Source organism: Ictidomys tridecemlineatus, chromosome 11, assembly GCF_052094955.1.
Source record: "Ictidomys tridecemlineatus isolate mIctTri1 chromosome 11, mIctTri1.hap1, whole genome shotgun sequence".
In the NCBI taxonomy this organism is placed as follows: domain Eukaryota; kingdom Metazoa; phylum Chordata; class Mammalia; order Rodentia; family Sciuridae; genus Ictidomys; species Ictidomys tridecemlineatus.
This window is the reverse complement of record NC_135487.1, coordinates 12,997,366-13,004,082: the sequence shown is the minus strand read 5'-3', so window position 1 is coordinate 13,004,082 and position 6,717 is coordinate 12,997,366. Positions and strand designations below refer to the sequence as shown.

Sequence of the window (6,717 nt, the reverse complement as noted above, 5' to 3'; positions counted from 1 at the left end):
ATAACCTTCTCACTCAGTCCTTTTCCCTGCTTTCTGTCTAATCAACTGGCTTCCTTCAGGGGCCTTGAGAGAGCACACCCAACTTCCAGTTCTCCTCTGCGAAATCTGAGTATGTCCCCAGTCCATACCCTACACTGAGCTGCAAGTGTTCACACCCAGCTGGCTGCTGGCCATTGCCCAGGGAGGGTGTCTGGAGACCCTAGTCTCTGAGTATTCTAATTAGAATTGTTCTTCGTACAACCCAGCAGAACAATATCCGGGATCTTTACCTCCACGGTACCATCTGCACAAATACCCACCCAAAACTCATTATCCCCATATCCTCCTCAGGCATCTCCAAGCTGATTCTTCCTCAAAATCATATAGTTGCTTCTTGATTTCATTCCATGCCCCTTCCATCCTGACCACCAGGGCTTTATGCCTGGCTGTTGCTCTTTTGTCTGCAATAGCAGGCTCCCTGGGCCCCATCCATCCTGCACCCAGAGTGAGTCCTCTGAAAAGCAAATGTGCTTCTATGAAAAGGTGCTAATTAGCTCCCTGTGGCTTTAGGGACAAAACTAAAGACATCCTGGCCTGAAAGGTCTGGTTGATCTAGCCCCTGCCTTGCTCACTGGGCAGCACAGAATGACCTGCGGCCCCCTGGGTTCCTTGGCTATACTGTGTGTCCTTCTGGGAATACTCCCACCCTAGTCTGACTCTGCACAGCTCGGCTGTCACTGTTTGCAGTGACATCACTTTGTGATCTCGGCTTTCTTGTTTTCTTCTCAAGGCAGTGACTGTGTCCCTCTGTGTCCCTATCTCTTGTGTCTAGCACTGTACCTGGCATGGTGGGCAGGAAACAAATGAAAGAGGGAAAGTGGACTGGGTACAGGGCTTTCTTACCTTCACAGATGACTTTGCCTGCTTGGTATTTAAACTTATATCTCAGAAATTTTGTGTTACATCCACTTTCCTCCAGACGATCGTAGCAACAGTTTTATCTGGCACAGCATCTAGTAGAGGTTGTACCATTAGGGCTGCCTTCCTACAGCTCCAACAGCCCTGGTGCTGCATCGTCTCCCTCCCACCCTTGATCCTAGGCAGAGACTCAATGGCTATAGAATAGTCTAGAGCAGAGGGTGCGGCACTCTGACGGCCTGTCCAGCTGGGATATCCCAGGACCTTTGTGTCAAAGGGGCACCAGCTCTGTCCTTCCAGCTTCAGTCCTGCTGAGGCCAGAAGTGAGCACAGGGCAGGGAGGGCTGGGGTGGCCTCACCGATCCGTTGCATCTTTGGGGGTTCCGATGCCACGTTGGCCACAGTGGCAACCATAGTAGCGATAATAGTTTATACCATTATTTTGTGTCAGGAATGAGATCATCAAATGGAAGCTCAAAAGATCTGCCTGAACCCTCATTAGGCCTGAAAGGAAATTGATAAATAGCTGGTGATGGGGTGTGAGGCCCTGTGTCCTCCTTCTGTCTCTCTCTGCTTCTCTCCCCCACCCTCATGACCTCTATTCTCTTCCCACTGGGAGAGGACTGTTGCAAAAAGAAAGAAAACTTGGGGTTTGTGTTCCTCCCCCCTCACCCACGGGGCTCCCCCTGCGCTGAGATCAATTCAGCTCTTACCAAAGACCATAATCACTGCCAGTGCCAGGAGGGTCCTCATGCTGAGAGATCTGTGCAGGACGAGTGCAGATGGATTGGCCTGGGCTCCTCTTCTAGGTGGTCCTAGCTCCTGCCCTGGCCCCTATTCTCTTGCCCAATTCACTGTTCTAGAGGGTACAGACATGCTCTTGCATTGCACTAAGTCCATAGTGAACACCTCTGTCACACCCAGTGTACCCAAGCATGACCCCGCCGGTGCACTCATAATACCACCTCCTCACCCTCCACAGCTCTGTGGAGTGGCTTTGCACATGTGCAGGCCCTCGGACCATGGAGACCCGCTATGAGATCTGAATGAGATCCCCCTGTTCCTCAACAGACTGAGAATTCCTGAGACACTGAACCAGCTTGAACCATCCTTTTGGGAAATCCCTAAGGTCAGAGGTTGCGCCACCCCCATTAGACAATTCACCCACATCCCCGTGCTCAATTTAAGCCTCAGGAATTCCATCCAAAGTATCTGATTCCCACTAATACTCTCCAGAACTAAAGCAACACACTGCAAAATTTTTCAATCACACACACACACACACACACACACACACACACACACACACACACTCGTATTTGCACATGGATGCCTGTGGACATCTACCCAAATAGTGCACACAGTCTCTTTAGTCTGCTCACAAAAACCATACAACATGCTCTCCTTTATATACCAAATTGTGTACAGGCATGCTTATGTCCACGTAGGCTCACACGCATGCACATATACAAACACATGACATGGCCATTCTCAAAATAGCCAATAAGCAATAGTTTCTAGTTATTTACCTCTCAGAAGATACTGGACTGGATAGCTCCAAATGACTCTCTTGTTTTTCCTGAATGCAGCTGCTCTTAAATAGCTGCACCCTCTGGGAAGCTGGGGGTTGATGAGGCACTGGGTGGAGGTGAAAGTGGCCAATTGGTGGACTCCAAAATGCCCAAGTGCCTGGGTAATCCCCTTTATTTCCCCCTCATCAGCTGGCAAGATAGAGTTGAGGACTGGAAAATCTTTCATGTCATGAGCTGATGCCAGATTAAATTCAACTCATGTTGAAGCCTTTTCGGTGGCTTAGCTCCCCACTGGGTAAATTTCCATAACCAACAATAAGTGTGACCACCAGTCACCTTCCTGCAGCCACTTTGCCCATGGATGGGCAAAGTTCATGTACTATGGCAGGCACAGTGAATAGGGCACTAAATGTGGCATTGGGGAGTAGAAAAAGGGCATTTAGTGCTCTCCTTTCATTTCATCAATCAATTATTCATTCCCAGGAAGTACATGCTAAGTCTCTGCAAAGTTCCAGGACCAATACAAATCACCTGAGACTTGAAGAGACTATACGCTAGCCCTGCCCGTGGGGTTCTGGGGCAATGGTTGCATGGGGAGGATTCTCCTCCCCCCTAAGGGGAGTGAGAGCCTACACCTGCTCTGAACCCTCCTCTGTATTCTCCTCCTTCTCTCATCCCACTTGAGTTTCCAAACCTAAGAAAAGCCAGAAGCTGTCTTGAAGTTCCCACCAAACCACTGCCTCCACCGTGTTTTGGAAATAGGTCAATTAATGCCCCCTGAGGTTATCAGTCCTTTATTCTTCAGTCTTTGGGGATGCAGTGACTCTAGCTAAAGTAAACATTTACCTAAAGTAAAGATTGTAAGTGCCTCATGACCAAATGAAGGAGGCAGGAGATGAACACAGAGGCAAGCTTTCCTTTTTACTGCTGTGAAATCAATCCATCCGGCAACAAGGGCCCACTTTCTGGTTACGGGAAATGGCTCATTTTCTGGAGTGCAAAGGAGTCTGGGTTTTATAGTTTACAATGAGGGCAAATTAATCATTAGTGACTGCAGTTGTGCCATTTGAACAGTCAGGAACCGAATTATGCAGGTTAAAGTGTTAACTCAGGGAGGCAGTTGTAAAATGTTTGAAACTTGTCATTGGGAAAAGCTCACAGCTGGGGGTTCACTGCTTATCTCTGGGACCCATTGTTACCTAGAACTTTCCTTCCAGGAAAGGAAGAAAGTCCAGGGCTCGGCTTTTCAGTATTCGCCCCCTCCCTTGGCCATTGTGGTTGGGAAGGGTGAATGTTTTTGGTGGAGATTCTAGGGATGGACCAGGGAAAAGATGGAAGTTTGCTTCCCCCACCAGGGCCCATTATTACTGGGAAATGAGGTACTGGGAGAGGTTTAATGTTTGGCTAAGTTCCCTCCCTCCTCCTGAGTCACACTGTTCCTTTGTTTTTCCCCTTGAGCTGCCTTGTAGGAATATTATTTTCCATAATCTTTCAAATACCTTTTTTCCTGCCCTCCAATCTATGCTGAGAATTCAGCTTCCAAGTCTTACATAAACATCCCCAAAAAGCCCCTGCCACCGAGGCTGTGTTTGTTATGAACATTCCCCTAGTGTCCACCTTTGCCCTGAGGCTGCTCAAACATGAGCACTGGCGGGAAAGGTCATTTCCAGGCTGAGACCAGTTGAAAACCAGGAGCAACTCCTGGCCTCTCTGTGCCTCTCCTGTGGATCCTGTAGGCAGAAGCAGTCTGGGTCACTGAGTCAGAGCGCAGAGGGCTGCTGTCCTGGGAAGATGTGTGGCCTTCTGTGGGTGTGGAGTAGCAGTGTGAGCCAGAGGTCAACTTTCGCTGTTTTTAAGCGGCTGATAGTTGAGCCCAGCCCTTGCTGAAGCCTTGCCTCATTGATCCTGAGAGCCATTCAGACAGCTCTTCTCTTGAAAGTGAGGTCTACCTCAAGAGCCAGAGCTGTGTGCTAGATTAGATTTTGGTCCCTCCCACCTTCTCCCACTTCTTACGTTTAGGTCACAGAATGTGACCTTCTTTGGAAAGAGGGTCATTAGAGATCCAATTAGTTCAGATGAGGTCTTTAATATGGAACCTAATCCTAGATGACTGGTGTCTTTACAGGAGGGGACATTTGGACACAGAGACCCATGCATCTACAGGTGAAGGCAGAGATAGGGCCGTGCTTTCATAAGCCAAGGCTCCCAAGGACCAGCAAACCACCAGAAGGTAGGAGCCTGTCCTGGAGCAGATACCCCCACCTCAGCCCTCGGAGAGAACTGTGGGGGAGCCCCTCTGAATGATTTGCACCTTCCATCCTGGAGAGAGAGGCTTTGACCTGTCACTACATTTTGTAGTGACCTGCACGTTGTCCTGGTCCAGGAAGTTGAGGGCATGTCTTCAGGTGTAGGCAGGTCAACTGTGGGGTTGAGCTACACTTACCTGTTCCTTTGTAATCCTACGCCTTTGCCCTGTTTGGAATAGAATGTTCCATGGAAATGCCCTTTGTGTGTCCCCTTCTCTTGCTCTGCCTTTGAGTGTGGCCTTCCTAGATGTCAGTCAACCTGCTGACAGCAGACATCAGGAAGCTAGGCTCAACCCCCAGAAACCTGACCCCTTGCCTCATTTGAATGGCTTCTCCTCAATAAAAGGGTTCAGCTCACGCTCTCGCTCTCTCTCTTTCTGTGGACCACTAAGGTTGGAGGGGCTCCTCTGATCATCACAGGACCCCAAAGTAAATGTATCTGTCTCTTGTGGGATTATTTCCTGCAGCCCAGTTCCCCTGGAGTGACCCTGAGTATTTTAGTCGTGAGGATCGTGGCAGAGAACCAGATGTGGGACCTTTGTCCTTTGCCTTCAGGTCTGTGAGGCCATACTCTTCTGCTATTTCAGCCACCCACTTGGGGGAGCTTTGATCCTAGGACAACACCATAGCAAACAACATAGCCCCCAAACTCTGTGAGCCCTGTGCTCCCTCCAGTGCTGTTCCGTTCAGGCAGTGGCTGGTTTTAAGCCTCCATCAGGGTTCAGAGGTCCTGTGCCCTGGGGTGCATCATCACCTGGCATTCAGCATCTCAGCCTAGGAGCACTTGTAACTGCAGTAGGCAGAACCATCTCCCCCTCTGTTGATGAGTCCCAGGTATTGGGTCTAGGCATTGGATGTGCTCCGACAATCAAGGACTTTTTAATATCACACAGTGCCTCTCCACATCCCATCTTTTCAGCAATGTTTTTGGGAACTCAAAGTCTATGATTTGATTCTTTATTCTTTCTCCTTTGTTCATGGTCTAATCAAAGCCCTGTACATCAATGGACAACAAAACTCCCTACTCTCATGGGGCTTATGCATTAGTAAAGAGGAAACTCTGTGAGGTGGATGAAAACCTGAATGTTCTCTGATGAACAAGTTTGCAAAACTTCTCAACAATGACTAGCAAATAAAATCCAACGGAAGATCAAAAAGGTGATACCCTATGATGAAGTATGATCACAACAGGGAGGCAAAGATGGTTTAGCATTTGCCAATCAATAAATGTAATGTCACATGAACAGAATGAAAAACCAGAAACACAGGATCATTTCAATAGATGCACAAAAAGCATTTGATAATTTCATGATAAAACCTCTCAACAAATTATATATAGAAGGTACACACCTCAAAATACTAAAGACTCAGGCTGAGTTTGTGGCTCAGAGGTGGAGCGCTCACCTCACATGGGCGGGACCCAGGTTCCATCCTCAGCACCACATTAAAAAATTATAATAAAGGCATTGTGTTGTGTCCATCTAACCTAAAAAATAAATATTAAAAAAATACTAAAGACTCTATATAAAAAGCCCAAATGTGGAAAAGCTGAAAGTGTTTCCTTTAAGATCTGAAACAAGACAAGGATGTCCAGGAGACCCAGGATTGGCCAGGAGATTTCCTGATTGACAGGTGGTTCCACTGGTGCCTGATTGATGCTTCTTTGGGGTGCGTCGGCTGCTTGGTTTTTTGTTCCTAAGTCACTGCCATTGACCTGACACCAGGGATTTAACTCAGGGACACTGGACCACTGAGCCACATCCCCAGCCCTATTTTGTATTTTATTTAGAGACAGGTTCTCACTTTTGCTGAGGCTGGCTTTGTACCATCCTCCTGCCTCAGCCTCCTGAGCCACTGGGATTACAGATTATAGGCATGTGCCACTGCGCCTGGCTAGGATGTTCACTCTTGCTGTTACCGCTGTTGACCAGTGACGAGTCCTTGCTTCCCCAATGTTGAAGTATAACACTAGAGAAGCACGC

At 48.2% G+C, this 6,717-nt stretch overlaps 1 long non-coding RNA gene across 1 annotated transcript; it reads right to left on the bottom strand.

Annotated features, from left to right (window-relative positions):
* Window positions 1-606: 606 nt before the first annotated feature.
* LOC144367697 (uncharacterized) lies at window positions 607-2,483 on the bottom strand. The gene is made up of 3 exons (XR_013427220.1): window positions 2,427-2,483; window positions 1,611-1,660; window positions 607-992 (listed from the first exon to the last, which is right to left on the bottom strand). It is a non-coding gene; the product is annotated as an uncharacterized LOC144367697 (long non-coding RNA).
* Between the last annotated feature and the right edge of the window lie 4,234 nt (window positions 2,484-6,717).